The 16,900-nt window shown below is 49.2% G+C and overlaps 1 long non-coding RNA gene across 1 annotated transcript in view; it reads left to right on the top strand.

Annotated features, from left to right (window-relative positions):
* The window catches only part of LOC138504689 (uncharacterized), a 299,984-nt gene extending 283,423 nt beyond the window's left edge, over positions 1-16,561 (top strand). Inside the window, exon 3 of the long non-coding RNA XR_011279902.1 lies at positions 16,259-16,561. This is a non-coding gene — a long non-coding RNA (uncharacterized lncRNA). The remainder of the gene's footprint in view (positions 1-16,258) is intronic.
* Positions 16,562-16,900: the final 339 nt, after the last annotated feature.

Raw genomic sequence — 16,900 nt, 5'->3', positions numbered from 1 at the left:
CGAGTATCATGCCCATTCCCACCGGACTTGCATCCACTGTAATTTCCGTGTCTTTGGCAGAGCTGAAGTATGCCATGTCTGAGGCTGAGGCAATGCGTGCACATATATCTGCGAAGGCGGCCTCGCATTCCGGTGTCCAGACGGAGTCCTGATTGTTTTTGGTTAGCTCCCGGAGCGGGGTGCTCACCGTCGCAAAGTTTACTATATAGCGGGAGCAGTAACTTGCGAGCCCCAGGAATGACCTGAGGTCCGACACATCCGTTGGGCGGGGGGCTTCTTGTAAGGCCTTGACCTTATCTCAGTCACGAAATATGTGACCAAAGAACTTGAGGGTTTGTTTGCCAAACTCGCATTTGTCTTTGGTGAGCGTGACAAGGGCCACTTCTACGGGCATGCAGACCTTGTGTAAGGTGTACCTGGGCTGTTTTGCCGAACACCAGGATGTTGTTGCTGTAGTTCAGACACCCTGGGATGTACTTGATTACCTGGTGAATCTCTTCCTGAAAGATCTCTGCAGCCAAAGATATGCCAAAGTTCAAACGCTTGTAGCGATAAGCCCCATGTGAGTCACAAAAGTGGTAATGCATCTGGACACCCAGGCTAGTTCCAACTGGTGGTAACCCTTGTTAAGGTTAAGTTTTTAGAAGACGGTTCTACACACGCGTGATGAAAAGTAGGAGGGTTAGAGGGGGGACTGGGTGTGGCTGAAACATGGGAGACCTTAGTATAGTGACCTGGAATGTCAGGGGGCTCAACAGCTACTTAAAGAGAAACAAGATCATGATGTACATAAAGAGACAGAAAATAGACATCGCCCTAATACAAAAAACACACCTCACGAAAGAAAATCTAGAGGTAATAAAGAGGAAATGGAAAGGAACCCTTATAGGAGCAACGTACTCGGCTTATGCCAGAGGGGTGGTCACATGGGTGGCGCTGCATGTCCCCTTTCAGTTGCTACAATCTACAGCTGAGGCAGATGGGAGGATGGCAGTAATATGGGGATTGATAGAAAATAGAGAAATATACATTGTTAGCACATATGCTCCGAACCAGGATACAGTGGCCTACTTTAGGTCCCTATATGGTAAAATGAGCCTGCACTTGGCGAGTGCAGTTATATGGGGCGGTGATTTTAACTGCACACTGAACCCAAGGGTGGATAGGTCAGATGGGAAATTCGACAAACCCACCCCTGTTGTCAGGGCCCTGAGGACCCTGCTGGGAGACCTTCGACTAGAGGATATGTGGAGGCAACACCACCCACATGATAGACATTATTCACATTACTCAGCCCCACAAAACGTATACACTCGGCTAGACTACATTTTTGTAACGCTCACCTGGTATCCACGGGGACGTCACTCAGCCTGTTCTGACCTCTTACGACCTCAAACCCTTCCCTGGAGTCTACTCGACTGGAGACTGGGCCTGAAACACAGGATTGGTAGAGTTTAACTCCTTATTGTCTCTGTGTGCTTGAACCCCTTCTTCCCCGGGGTCCAAACCTTCCCTTTGATCCACAGCTCACCTTGTTTTCTTGGAAAGTGTGCTCTACGTCCTGCTTTCAGCGCATGGGTGCTTTGATTGATGCAGGGTCGTTGCTGCCTAGTTACTTCACTGGCAAGAGTCCGACAGGTAAGTATAATGAGTCTTTTGAACAGTTCTCTAACTTCGTTCCTCTCCTTCCTTAGATGATGGCCGGCGTCCGGGGATGGCGACATGCTGCTGAGATGAGTAGCGCTGAAAGTGAGGGAGAGTGCGATGCGCGATGCAACCCTTTCATATTTGTATTGAACTGAGTTCTCTTTCTGTGTCTTTTAGGTGCCGCGACGTGTTCAGCGTGGATGCCGGTTATGAAGAAGAAATGCGGTGAGTAAGCGCGGTATGCAGCGCCTCTAGATGTTTCCACGCTAACCCGGAGTGTCTTTTCCCTCTTGCAGATGGATGAGAAGTTCTGGAGACAGAGTTCCCCCAGAGCGGCTGGGATTCAGGTAAGCGTTTGGAGCTTGTACAGTCTTTAAAAATAAGCAAAGATTTGCTGAATGCTTACTAATGCCTTTTTTCTGTTCTTTTCCCTTTTCCTTAGGAAGCGGCGTGCCGGGATGGGAATGACACCGCCGAAGATGTCCGCAGAACAGAAGGAGCGATGAATGATGGGCAGAAGCGCCGCAATGTAAGGCTGTTCCTAACAGCGTTCTTGTTCTTGCAGGAGCTGAGCGCAGAAGAAAGATGAAGGCCTACTGGAGACCGATCCAAACACGGTGAGTGTCACGCTGCAGATGCAGAAAATGCAAAGCATGTTTCTCAGCCTGGGCGTGGCTTAAATAGTCTCTGGGTATCCCAGGTGTCTCTGGGCGGAACCACACCCAAAAGACTAGACTGTACATGCAGTTCTGGGAACCGAAATATGGGGGGCATCCATCTTGTCCCCATCAATGCACTACAAGTCCAATCCCCAATGTTATCCTATGGGAGTGAATGAGTCTGGTGCCTAAGCGCCAAGTCTGACTCCAAGTGGCTCTTTGGAGGGATAGAGAGGCCCTTGAGGGCCATGTAGGTGACCGTGGCCTGGCTCCAGCCTGACATCTTGGAGGGCTGGGGACATGAGGTACAGGAATCATGACAGCACTCCCCCCCCAAGGCCCCTCTCAAGGTGGCTCTTCTGTCTGGTCCTGGTTTGTTTGGATGATTTTGATGAAATCGTCTAAGCAAGCGAGGTACATGGATGTATTCACAAGGCTCCCATGTCCTGTCTTGTGGACCATACCCCTTCCAGTCTGCTAAGTAGTATAATTTGGATCTGACTTACTTTGAATCCAGGATGTCTTTGACTTCGAATTCTGGCTCCCCGGCGACTACTACTGGCTGCGGTGGCGTTGCTACCCGGGTCCCAGGTTGAACAGGTTTAAGGAGAGACACGTGGAACACAGGATGAATCTGCATGTTTGACGGCAAAGCTAGTCTGACCGCCACAGGATTTATCACGGAGGTGACGGTGAATGGATCCAGGTATCTTGGACGGAAAGTTTGGGTTCTTTAATGGACATGTGTTTAGACGCCAGCCAGACTTTGTCTCCCACTTGCTAGTTGGGGGCCTTTGCTCAGTGTTGATCAGCAAACTTCTTTTGGTGATTCTTAGCTTGAAGTAGGTGTTCAGCAGCCCTTTTAAAGGTTTGAGAAATGGTCGTGTGCAAGGTTTTGACTGCTGGCATTTCCAGGGTTGTAGGAACGTCCAACTCAGAAGTACGTGGGTGCCTGCCATACATGGTATAAAAGGGTGTCTGCCCAGTGCTGGAGTGTAGGGAATTATTATAAGCATATTCAGCTATCCATAATAGGTCGAACCAGCTTCTTTCAGCTTGGTGCAACATGCAACGCAGATACTGCTCGAGCGTCTGATTTGTCCTCTCAGTTTGACCATCCCTTTGGGGATGGTGACTAGTGGATAGCCGGTTGTCGATCTGGGCCATAGAGCAGCATTTTCTCCAGAAGTTAGATACGAATTGAGTACCTCGGACTGAGACCAAAACTGAAGGAAACGCATGGAGCCGTACGATGCCTTCAAGAAACACCTTTGCCAGAGTGGAAGCATTTGGGAGCCCCTTAAGAGGAATGAAATGTGCCATTTTTGAAAATAGGTCCACGACCACAAGAATAGTGTTAAACCCTTGACTGGGTGGAAAGTCAGTAATAAAATCGAGGGACAACGTGTGCCAGGGTGCTGATGGGATTTCTAATGGTTGTAATAGCCCAGCCAGTTTCTGCTTGGATGACTTGTTTTGAGCGCACACTCCACAAGATAGGATGAATTGGATAATGTCTTTACGCCACGTGGGCCACCAGTTATTTCGTTTTACCTTGGCTATGGTTTTAGCGATTCTGAGGTGGCCCTCGATCAAGGAATCATGATAACCGGACATTACTTGTTCTCGTAGTTCTTGGTTTGGTAAGAATAAACGATTCCTGAAGTAGGGCAACTGATCTTTTATCATGTAATGTTCTCCTTGTGCACTCCACGCTTGTAATTTCTCCGGACTCATCAGGTTTTGGATTTCTTCATGTAATTCTTTCTGAGTTATGGTTGCTGTGATTCCTAGGAGCTTGTCCCTTGGGATGATTGCTATTGGGTCAGGGGTCTCGTACCCTTGCTCTTCCACCCCCATACGGGAAAGGGCATCGGCCTTCCCGTTTTTCACCCCTGGTCGAAATGTAATCACGTAGTCATATTCAGCAAAAAAAAGAGCCCAACGTAGTTGTCATGAGGATTGGGCCTTTGCCGTTTTTAGGTACTGGAGGTTCCGGTGATCAGTTATTACGGTGATTGTGTGTCTGGCGCCCAAGAGGTAGTGTCACCATGACTTAAAGGCTGACTTAATGGCCAGGAGTTCTTTGTCTGTGATAGCCTAATTGAGTTCAGGGGGTGTGAATTTACATGACCAGAAGGCAACAGGGTGTAACTGGCCCGTTTCGGGGTCCTTTTGTGAGAGGACGGCTCCCATAGCCATGCTTGAGGCATCCGTTTCCACCAGGTATGGGAGATCAGGACGAAGGTGGCGTAAGATTGGGGCAGATGTGAATCTTGCTTTGAGTTCCTGGAAAGCTTCCTCGGCTTCTGTTGTCCACTGGAACTTTTTGTTGCTTTTCCTTAGCAATGACGTGATGGCATGCACGATTTGCGAAGATCCTGGGATGAACTGGCGGTAGAAGTTTGCAAAACCCAGCATACTTTGAAACCCCTTGAATGAATTTAGGGATGGCCAGTTCAGGATAGCATCTACCTTGTGCACGTCCATTCGGATTCCATTCGGGCTGAGAATAAATCCCAGGAATTCCACCTCGGAGACGTGGAATGAGCACTTTCCGAGTTTGGCGTAGAACTGGTGTTGACGGAGTTTCTCCAATACGGATCGGACGTGTTTAACGTGGTTCTGCTTTGATGCAGAATATACTAGAATATCGTCGATGTACACTAGAGCACAGACATCAATAAATTCCCATAGGACATCGTTCATGAAGTACTGAAATGCTGCAGGCGCATTGCAAAGGCCAAAGGGCATTACTTGATATTCGTACAAGCCGTATTTAGTGCGAAAAGCGGTTTTCCATTCATCCCCCTGTATTACGCGAACAAGGTGATATGCCCCCCTTAGGTCTAGTTTTGTGTAGATTTGGGCATCTTTGACTTAATCAAGCAATTCAGGGATCAGTGGCAGGGGCTAGCGTTTTTTTACGGTAATCTGGTTCAATGCGCGATAGTCGATGCACGTTCTCAAGTCCCCCTCCTTTTTTGGTATGAAGAATAGAGGACTGGCTGCTGGAGACTTCGAGGGACAGATGAACCCGTTGGCCAGGTATTGATCAAGATAGGCCTTCAGGTGCTGTTTTCTGGTTCTGTGAGCGCGTAAATTCGCCCACAAGGGATTTGTGCACCGGGTATCAGGTCGATTTGGCAATCGTATGGTCTACGCGGTGGCAGGGTATTAACCTGTTCTTTCTGAAAGACATCTTGAAAATCCTGGTATTCACTTGGTAAGGTGCCGATTGCCACAGTCGCAAGCGTGGAGGTGCTGGTGTCTATTGGTTGTTTCTCTTGGCGATAACATGTGTGGGCGCAAGTCTCGGGAAAGGCCAATTCTTTTGCTCGCCAATCGATTCGAGGATTGTGAGCTACCAACCATGGCATTCCCAAAATCAACCGGAACTGTGATGCCTTAATGAGGTCGAAAACGATAGATTCTTGGTGTACATCCTGGCATAGAAGGGTTAAAGCTGTAGTGCATTGGGATACTGGACCAGAAGCTATTTCCGTGCTGTAGACAGTGGTAACAGTATCGGTGGTTGATTTAGGGTGTAACGGAAGCCCCATCTTTGCCGCAAGATCCTGGTCGATGTAATTCCCAACGGCTCCACTGTCAATGTACTCTCTTACTGCGTGCATCCGAGAAGGTTGTTGGTGATTGATCAAGACCACAGACAGTGCAAAATGGGAGGTCTGTAGTTCGTTTTCTTAGCTCGACAAGTGGACCCCTACACTTGTCAGGCTGGGGAGTTTTCCGATTCCTTGATGGTATCTTCCTTGTCCGTGTCCCCTACTGTCCTCCTTGGTGGCTTCACAGGGCACTCTTTAAGGAAATGACCTGACCTTCCACAGTACAGACATAACTGCTGCTGTCTCCTTTTATCCCTTTCCACTTTAGTGAAGGGGGATCTTACCCCCCCGATTTACATTGGTTCTCCTGAACCTTCCGTTGTGTGGGCAACATTGTCCTTTGAGCGCACATACATGGGGCGAGGGTCCAGTCTTGTTCGATCTGCTCTTCGGTCCTGCAACCTATGATCCAGTTGAACAACAAGGTCAATGAATTCTAAGCAGTCTTTCGGGGGGGGTTCACTACTTGTGTGAGAACATCCTTGAGCTCCCCCCGCAACCCCTAATGAAAAAACGTGGTTCTCGTCTCCACTGGCCATTCTGCTTCAACTACGAGTCTATTGAACGTGGCTATGTATGTTAATTGGTCTTGATTCCCTTGGCGTAGGGACAGAAGTTTGTTGTCTAATGCCTGCCCATGAGTACGACGAGCGAACAGCTTTTCCATCTCCTGCTGAAAGCCCTCAAGTCATACAGCAAAGGATGGTCTTGGGCCACAAACGGTACAGACCAGTCCGCGGCACTACCACTCAGGTAGGATAGCACAAAAGCGACCCGTGATCGGTCATTCGGAAAGGCCCCTGGTCCACAAAGGAAGTGCAGGCGGCACTGGTTCATGAATGTTGCAAACCTCTTGGGATCCCCCGTAAATCGTTCGGGCGGGGCTAAGGGAACTGCCCCAGGAAGGGTTATCTGAATGGGATTGGCTGATGGTGCATGCCCTGCTTGTGACTGGAGAAGTTGCCGGCTTAAATCATCAGTGCGTTCTTTGGCTACTATCAGCTCTCTCCTCAGGGTGTTGGTCTCCTGCCTGGCTGCATGTACTTCGGAACGTAGCTGCCCCAACATGTGGGCTAAATGGTCGGTTTCTGACGTTTCCATGACGCCCAGGTGGATTTTGACGTGAGGCTTTGCGTTCTGTAACGCTCACCTGGTATCCACGGGGACGTCACTCAGCCTGTTCTGACCTCTTACGACCTCAAACCTTTCCCTGGAGTCTACTCGACTGGAGACTGGGCCTGAAACACAGGATAGTTAGAGTTTAACTCCCTATTGTCTCTGTGTGCTTGAACCCCTTCTTCCCCGGGGTCCAACCCTTCCCTTTGATCCACAGCTCACCTTGTTTTCTTGGAAAGTGTGCTCTACGTCCTGCTTTCAGCGCAGGGGTGCGTTGCTTGATGCTGGCTCGTTGCTGCCTAGTTACTTCACTGGCAAGAGTCCGACAGGTAAGTATAATGAGTCTTTTGAACAGTTCTCTAACTTCGTTCCTCTCCTTCCTTAGATGATGGCTGGCGTCCGGGGATGGCGACGTGCTGCTTAGATGAGTAGCGCTGAAGGTTAGTGAGAGCGCGATGCGCGATGCGACCCTTTCGTATTTGTATTGAACTGAGTTATTTTTCTGTGTCTTTTAGGTGCCGCAACGTTTTCAGCGTGGATGCCGGTTATGAAGAAGAAATGCGGTGAGCAAGCGCAGTATGCGGCGCCTCTAGATGTTTCCACGCTAACCTGGAGTCTCTTTTCCCTCTTGCAGATGGATGAGAAGTTCTGGAGACCGAGGCCCCCCAGAGCGGCTGGGATTCAGGTAAGCGTTTGAAGCTTGTACAGTCTTTAAAAATAAGCGAATATTTGCTGAATGCTTACTAATGCCTTTTTTCTGTTCTTTTCCCTTTTCCTTAGGAAGCGGCGTGCCGGGATGGGTATGACACCGCCGAAGATGTCTGCATAACAGAAGGAGCGATGAATGATGGGCAGAAGCGCCGCAAGGTAAGGCTGTTCCTAACGGTGTTCTTGTTCTTGCAGGAGCTGAGTGCAGAAGAAAGACGCAGACCTACTGGAGACCGATCCAAACACAGTGAGTGTCACGCTGCAGGTGCAGAAAACGCAAAGCGTGTTTCTCAGCCTGGGCGTGGCTTAAATAGTCTCTAGGTATCCCAGGTGTCTCTGGGCTGAACCACACCCAAAAGACTAGACTGCACATGCAGTTCTGGGAACCAAAATATGTGGGGCATCCATCTTGTCCCCATCAATGCACTACAAGTCCAATCCCCAATGTTATCCTATGGGAGTGAATGAGCCTGGTGCCACAAGTGCCAAGTCTGACTCCAAGTAGGTCTTTGGAGGGATGGAGAGGCCCTTGAGGGCCATGTAGGTGACCGAGGCCTGGCTCCAGCCTGACATCTTGGAGGGCTGGGGACATGAGGGGCAGGAATCATGACAGTGTTTGACTCACAGGAGATAACGGGGGAAATGGTGCGATCGGAATATAAAGCGAGAGTCCTTTCGGACCACTCGCCATTGGTTTTGACATGCCAATACGTGGCTCTGAGAGCTAAGATCCCTAAGTGGCGACTCAGAGCAGAAGCATTGAAAGATACAGTGTTGAGAGAAGACCTCAGAGGTGAAATCATAGAATACTTTGGGAATAGCATGGGAAGTGTAAAGTCAGCTGGAACCCTATGGGAGGCATTTAAGGTTGTAGTGAGAGGAGCAGCTATAGCCAAATCCAAAGGGCTGCAGGGAGGCATACTATTGAGACTACAGAACACAGAGGTGAAACTAGATACAATCCTAGGTAGAGGAGGAAACTCCCAGGAGGATGCTGAAACCATCATCAATTGCAGCAGGAATGTGTGGGACACTGGGAGAGATTATGTAATTTAAACTATAAGAAACATATAGAAAGGCAGCATGCTGGGGGAGACAAGCCAGGGAGACTGCTAGCAAGGCTGTATAAAAGCGAGACACCCAGAAAAATGATCAGAGCGGTATGGGGGGAGAGTGGACAAATATTAGATACCCAAGAGATTGTGAATGAAGGGTTCCTTGAATTCTATAAACAATTGTATGAGGACGCAGGAGGTGATGGAGGGAGCGAGAAAGAGGAAACACTGGAGGATATCGGCTTACCACAAATAAGTGCTGAAGAGCGAGAGAACCTAGAAGCCCCAATCACACTGGAAGAGCTAGAGGTGGTGGTTGAGCAACTACCTACCAGTAAGACCCCAGGAGTGGATGGACTCCCCAGTAAATTCTACAAAATGTATAAGAAGGAAGTGCTCCTCCCACTATTGGCAATGTTAAACGAAGAATTTGAAGTAGGGATATTGCCAGAATCCCTTAGAGAAGCGATCATTATTCCACTCCTCAAAACCGAATAAGCAAAGCATGGACTGTGGGTCGAATAGACCGCTGTCTATGCTGAACCAGGACAGCAAGATACTTACGGCTGTGTTAGCAAATAGAATGAAACATGTCATAGGCAGACTAATACATCCTGATCAGACCGGATATGTTCCACATAGGAACATATCCGACAACCTCAGACGGCTCCACCATGTCATAGAGCAAACAGAGGGATCCTCGGGCGAGTTGGCTATTATATTGTTAGATGCAGTGAAGGCTTTTGACTCTGTCAGGTGGCATTGGCTGCTGGCAGCCCTAAAAGAATATGGGATGGGACCCAGGTACTTGAAGTGGGTGAAATTAATGTACAGCTCCCCACTAGCCAGAGTCAGGACAGGAGCAACACTCGGAAAGGTGGCAACTTAGCAGGGGCACTAGACAGGGATGCCCTTGGTCCCCAATGCTGTACATTCTCGCATTGGAACCCCTAGCGATATACCTGAGACAACAATACAAGGAAGTGGGGATCTACACAAAAGGGGGACCACACTTAATATCGCTGTATGCAGACGACATGTTGTTATACCTGATGTACCTTGAAGAAAATCTGCAATATATCCTAGATGTGATGGAGTGATTCGCATTGCTCTCCGGCATTGCAGTCAACCCCAAAACGTTGTGCATATTCCCCCTGACATCCATCACACGGTGGAAGCAGAATATATACATAACACTGAGAAAGCAGTGACAAACATCGAGAATAGTATGAGGTTCTGGACTAGACTCCCCCTGGCCATGGTGAGGAGGGGGGGCGCTGCTGAAGATGGTCGTATTACCCAGGCTACTACACGTTTTTGGGAACATACCATATATGATACCTAAATGATTGTTCGTCAAACTTCAAGGTACATGCAGGGGCTTCCTCTGGGCTAGAACCAGGAATAGGATAGCCCTATGGAAACCACAGAACACATTTGACAAAGGGGGTATTAAGCTGCCTAACTTCAAGATCTATTATTTGGCCAGTCAACTACGATACGTAACTAAGTGGCTAGCGGAAGACTCAACATCAGAATCTAGACTGTTGAGTTCTGAATGTGCCCTGGTTTTCTTAAAAGAATGGATATGGCTGCCTAAACAAGAGATAAAAGGGTGCTTGGGGATGCTAGAACTGGGTTGGAAAATATGGCTTAAGACTTGCCAGACCATAGAGAACCCGACCCCATGTTCCCCGCAAGTGCCGCTGGTTGCATTGACTAAAGGAGACGCGCAATTGAGTAAGACGAACCGCAGGCATTGGGAACCAGTGGGAATTGCAACAATGGGAGACATATGACAAGAGAAATAAATGAAGGAATTTAATATGCTGGTGGAAGAAACGGGTTTATATTACCTATACCAAACTGGTACGACGGGTAAGGGAGACATGGTCAGAAATATTACTAGATGAACAACCAGACGTGGCCATTGAAACATTATATGATGTTGCAGATGGAGGACACAAGGTTTCTCGAATCTACGAATTACTGATGTCCAGGGTGGGAAGGGAAGTGACCCAGCTGAGGCAGGATTGGGAGGATGAAGCAGAACTTATGACAGGCGCGCTGTGGGAGCGTGTTCAAGGGTATCATAAAAAAGTGTCTAGAAACGCGAGGCTACAACAAATACAGCTGTACATAACCCACAGAGCATATATGACCCCCCAGACAATTTCCCGATTCAAAAGCGCAGAATGACAAACATGCCCCAAATGTTGAGAACACAACACAGGGCTTATACATGTTTTAGGCATGCCCGGAAATTGGGAAGTTCTAGGGAGATGTAGCCCACCGATTGAATGAGAGAGGGATCAATTTAAATGTGGAATCAGTGTGGGCATGCATGGTAGGGGTGTTTCCTAGACCGCGACAACTGAAACATGTCAGTAAACTCCAAGATCTGGTGTATATACTCGCCAAGCACAGAATTGCCATGGGGTGGAAAGCATGTAATAGACCTAAAATAGAGGTTTGGTGGAATGATCTCCGTAAATAGACAGAAGCAGAAACAGTAGTATGGAGTGGTGCGACCAATAGAGTGGGGAGGAAGAAGCGGAAGCCCCGATGGCCTGGAAACACCTAGTGGCCACACTATTGGGGCCCACCCTGGGCGATACAAGCGCTGATTCCCCTGACAATACAGACGAGGCAATACCTCCGGAAGACAAGGAGACAGAGGGTGAAGTGGAGTAGGCTTGAGTTGGAGGGTGGGATAAGGGCAAGTAGATATTTAAGATATTTCCATAATGCTAAAATGTTATGACAAGCACTGCTGTGGTTGTTTGTTTTTTGTTGACTGTTGTCAAAATCAATAAAAATTGTTTTTAAAAAAGTTTTTAGAACACGGTTGCACCATTGAGGATGTGGATCATGCCCGTTATTCTTGGGGCTTGATGTTGTTTTCTTTGGATGGCCATAGTGAGGCAGTGCAGATCTACGCAGAGGCAGATAGATCCTTCTGCCGATTTCTTAGGGACCAGTACGATTGAGGAAACGCATTAGGTGGGTCCCATCACTGCCTGAATGATGTGAAGGTCCAGTAAGCATCTTATCTCCTCCTCCACCTGTTTTTGTATGTTTGTGGGGATGCCCCTGTAGTGCTGGGCAAAAGGTTTGACTTTCGGGTCAATGTGAAGCCTTACTTTGCAGTTGCGTAATTTGACCAGTCCTTTAAAGAGGTTCTGAAATGCTTTTGTGATGTCCCCTGGAGCCAGGTATTTATGAACCATCATACGGTAGAGAATGTGGACGAGTCCCATGTCTATGGCCATTTAGAAGCTTAGGATGCATCCACTGTTGGCGTCTGTTCAGAGCACATGTAGTTGGATGCGGGCCGTGTGTGATTTGTGCGCACAGATCGTGGTAAAGGTGCCCTTGCAAGGCAGAGGTGTGTTTGAGCCATAAGATAGAGATATGATATGGCATGGCATTTATAACGCGCCTATACACAAGTGTTTCAAGGCGCAGCGCGGCGAGGCAAGGGAGGGGGAAGAGAGGGATGACAGAGACAACGATCTTGCTAGGCCAGGTGACATTGAGATTGCGCAAGTGCAGGGGAATGGGGAAGGAGAAAGGTGGAAGGGGGACGGGGCAGCAGTGCAGTACATGGGATCGACAGTAAAAATAAATAGAATAAATAAAAACAAAAGTAAAAAGTGCGGCCAGCTGGTGGCAAGTGCAAGGAGAAGTGCAGACATCATGTGGCAAGTGCTGGTAGGGGACTGTAGGGATACAGAAAACAGTCCCCAAGTGTTTGGGGTGCCGGGGAGGCAGTGCAGGGGTGCAACTGGCAGGGGAGAGGACATGGGCCCGAGATCAGAGGGTAGCCAGGTAACCAGTGCAGTTTCAGTCAGGAGTTCAGCAGGTGAGAGGAGGAGAGAAATCAGAAGCAAAGAGGAAGGTTTTGAGGTGCTTCTGGACCTCCCCGAAAACCACAATTTTGGGGGAGGCTTTTCTAGAGGGAGGCCCCAGGAGAAGAAAGAGATCTACCACCAACTCGTTGCTAGGAGAAGTGACTGGCCCTCAGGGAGTTGGAGGCGGATGAGCAAAGAGCTCGAGAAGGAAGATATTTAGGAAGAGAGAGTTGAAGGTATTTAGGCTCCAGGCCCCAGAAGGTCTTGTGGACAATGCAGAGGGTTTTGAACATAATCCTTGCAGCCCCTAGGAGCCAGTGCAGAGATTTCAGTCCTAGAGAGATACGACCGCTGGCCTTGAGGCCAAGGACAAGTCTTGCAGTCCTGTTCTGGTTGAGTTGCAGAGGGCAGAGAGTAGAAGCCGGCAGATTTAGAAAGAGGCTGTTGCAGTAGTCTAGCCTAGAGACAAACAGTGCTCTGGAGACAGTGGTTTCTGGGGGAAAGAGAGGAAAGTTAGAATACCTCTGAGGAGGTGCATCTGGTAGTGTGACTTTTTAGAGACGTCAGAGATGTGAGGAGAGAAGGAGAGTGTGGAGTCGAAGATGACCCGAAGGTTTTTAGCCTCACAGGTCGGAGCAGGAAGAGGGCCAAGAGAGGCCGGCCAGAGAGTGACAGGAAAGGAGGGAGCAGGTGTGCCGATGAGGAGAATCTCAGTCTTACTGGCACTAAGGCAGAGATCATTGGCGGTACACCACTCCTGGATAGCAGACAGACAGTATTATGGCAATCATAAGAAAAAATGTCCACCTGCGAGTTTAGGTGGGTGTGGGAGGCTATTGTAGGCCTTCTCACTCAGGACATTCACCGTTGCTCCTGTGTCAATAAGAAATTCTGTTGATATGTTGTGGACCTGGAGAGCTGTGTTCCTTTGCCGTCTCTTTTCCTAGCGCTCACACGTATCCTTTTCTCCTTTGGCTTTCTTGTGAGGATGATGATTCACTTCTAGACGGCGAGTGTACTTCTACATAGCGAATGCTCCGTCGAGGTCTGTGAGTGCTCTTCATGTCAGGAGACCGGAGTGAACTTCTGGATTGTTGTCGGCTGTTCTCTCCTTCTGTTGGGCGGTCTCTCCTGGATTCACGGCTCAACCTTCTATTATCTGTACGGTGGTTGGGATGGCGCCTGCTGTTCCTTGGGGTAGCGGCCTGGATAAGTGGTGCTGGGGCGTTCCTGCAGACCGCCCTGAAATTGTCATCTTTCGTGCATACTGCGTACTTCTGGCCCAAAGCTGGGCATGCGCCCTAATGGGGGAACTCATAGTTGCACCTGTAGCATGATTTTGCTGCATGACTGACCTTGTCGGTGGAGGTGGTGTCAACTTCTTGATGACTTCCTGATCTCTGGGGTCTGATGAGATCTTCACTCGTCCTAGACTGACCACCTGTTGTGCGACTGCTGCGTTGGTGCAGGCCATCACCAAGATTTCATTGAGGGTCTGCTGTTTCTGGAGCAGTTTCTTTTTTGATTTAGCAGACTCCTGACTTGGGAGCGCAGTGCTTCATCATGTGAGCAGCGATGGAATGCGCAGTGCTTCATGCGGATGTGGAGTCCCATGACATAGTTGTCCATGATCTCTTCCCACTCCTGCATGGTTTTGTGAAAGATATGTCTCTCATAATGCACATTGGTGTGTGGTGCAAAATAGGTGTCAAGTGCACCTCGAATTTCCTGGAATGTCGCCTTCTCCTCATCAACTAACTCATAAAGGACGTCCCATACGGCTGCTCCTACTGCCAGGGTTAGTATATTTCTTTCCGTTCTTCATCCATGGGGCCCATTGCTCCCACATACACTCTGAAGTCCTTCATCCATCTGACCCATCAGGGCCTCAGATTATCTGCGTCTCTGAGATCAAATGCCTGAGGCAGCTGCCAGGGCGTAGTGTCTCCCTGACTTTGGTGAAAAACCTCTGATGGCCTGGCTGGCACTGTAGCAGGAATTTCCTCTTCTGACATCTTTGTGTTTATTTTTCGGTTCCGGTGTGCACCTTTACTGTGGTACTTATGTATTCCTGCTCTTCCTCACCTCAGGAGGGTCAAGGTGAATGACCAGTGCTGGTTGGTCCTCTAGCAGTGTAGCTGGCGAGCTGACGCGCTCCTCTGGCCTGGCTGTCTTGCTTGCTGTGTGGTGCATGGCCACCAGGGGTCCACGTGCGCCAAATACTGGGTTTCCAGGGCACCGTTGCAGCCCAGGCTGAAGATTCAGCACGTGCGGCACTTATTCTGTGGCCACTGGTGGGGATTAGGATCACCCCCCCAGGTATATTCAGGCCGGTCTGCATAGCTGTAGCGGGCTGCGTCCTCCGACCACCACCATGGCGGTTGTTCGGAATGTCTGCGACCTCGCCGGATCCAAAGCAACCTCGTTGCCAGTGTTAGAGAGTGAAGACTCTCTCTTGCTGGGCAGCGGTAATGCTATTAACGCGCTGCGCGCTTCACAATGAAAGGAGGTGCACGCGGTCACTGCCAGTGTCAGCTCCTTCTTTATTTAACTACCCCTCCCTTCCCGCATCCCCGTCACATCCTTTCCCCTGAGTCCTGACCCCGAACCCTAACCCCGCCTTACATAACGTTGTGGACTGTAACATGACAGTATATAAAAGGAGGGTTAGCATTGCAAGGGTGCGGGGGCACTTCTCCCACCCATATTTTTGCAGTCAAAAAAAGTGGTAAAATCAGCAGAAAGAAATCGGCACAGTGCCATTTGGCAACAATACCCACCGAGTCTCATGCCATGGGCTTGTATGTCCCCCCCCCCCTCCGCTTGTTCTGAAACGATCTTTGGGAAATGTTTCTGAGGTGGAGATTGCGAGCGCTCTCGGCTTAATCGGCCTGTCTCTTGCAACTGTCTGAGCTCCCCCGGTGTCTCACCAACCTGGCTCTCCATTATCTGTTTAGAGGCGGACCAGCCCCCGCAGGGGGCGCTAGAGGGACAGCCTACATAGCGGGTTGTCCCCTCTGGCCGCCACCTTCTGCGGGGTGGCCAGCCTCTACTCTTCCTCCCCAGTGGAGGCGGAAGAGGCATCCCACAGGGCCTGACTTCCGGCCGAGTCCTCGGGGGACGCTTATAAGGCGGGAGCTGCGGGCAATCATTCTCTTTGCCCAGCAGCTCCCGCCGTGTTTTGATCCCCACCCACCCACACCCTGTTTTATGGAAGGGATATTTTAACCTGGGAAAAGTGTTGGGTAGTAAAGAAGTAGTAGCGTGGTGTTAATACAGTTTGCATAGTTTTAAGTGACATGGTGAGGCATTCGTATCACCGAAAGAGTGCAGTTAGAAGTTGTAGCAATTACAAAGAATAGATACAGGTAATGGTACTTTGTTGTGGATATTTTAACCTGGGTAAAGTGTTGAGTAGTAAAGAAGTAGTAGAGTCTGGTTAATACAATTCGGATAATTTGAAGTGACATGGTGAGGCGTTCGTATCACCGAAAGAGTGCAGGTAGATGTTGTAGCAATTACAAAGAATAGATACAGTGTAATGGTACTGTGTTGCGTTATGTTGTGTCTAATATTCCTTTTTTTTGTTACAGGCGGAGTATCAGGGCGGTCCTAGCCAATGAGGGAGTTTCACGCTGCAGCTTCGGCGGCAGCGGCTCAGAATTGGGCGGGCTCGAGCCAAATCCATGTACGGGCACTGGGCACTGACTCCCCTTTTTAGGGTTTTACGCCAACAACATCCTTGTCAGTGCTCCAAAGTGCCCTACTGGTAGTAACCGGTGTTTGCCTGGTAATAACCAGAAGCGTGTTCAGCTTTAGCCTGGGGCAGATAGGGTGACACGGTCCACCCTTAGCTGATGTAATGTAATGTGTGGCTGGGACTGTCCCAAGTTTATTGTTGCTCCAAATAAACTGTGACCTTGTATATTCCAAATAACCTTACAAAAGTTGCATGTTGTTATTTCATGATGTATGTGTGATATACTGGCCACAGGAGGTGGGGGTGACCAATGGGGATCTCCCCGCTATGATTTGGTTTTAGTAGGCAAGAGGTGCTCTCGTTGCATGCAAAATCACGATTGCAGCTCGGCTCTCTGCCTAATCGTCCCGTCTGTCTCCCTGTGACCTGTCTGGCAGCCTTTTATGTCTCTTTCCCAGCTTAGTCCTTTCTCCAGAGGCTGTGTCATGGCAGTTCAACCCTGTCAATTGAAATGGGCCCGGGGCTCAGGTGCCCT

Source organism: Ambystoma mexicanum, chromosome 11 (genome assembly GCF_040938575.1).
Source record: "Ambystoma mexicanum isolate Mex_15411 chromosome 11, UKY_AmexF1_1, whole genome shotgun sequence".
Taxonomy (NCBI): Eukaryota; Metazoa; Chordata; class Amphibia; order Caudata; family Ambystomatidae; genus Ambystoma; species Ambystoma mexicanum.
Note: the sequence above shows the minus strand (reverse complement) of the source record. Positions and strands in the feature narration are given on the sequence as shown.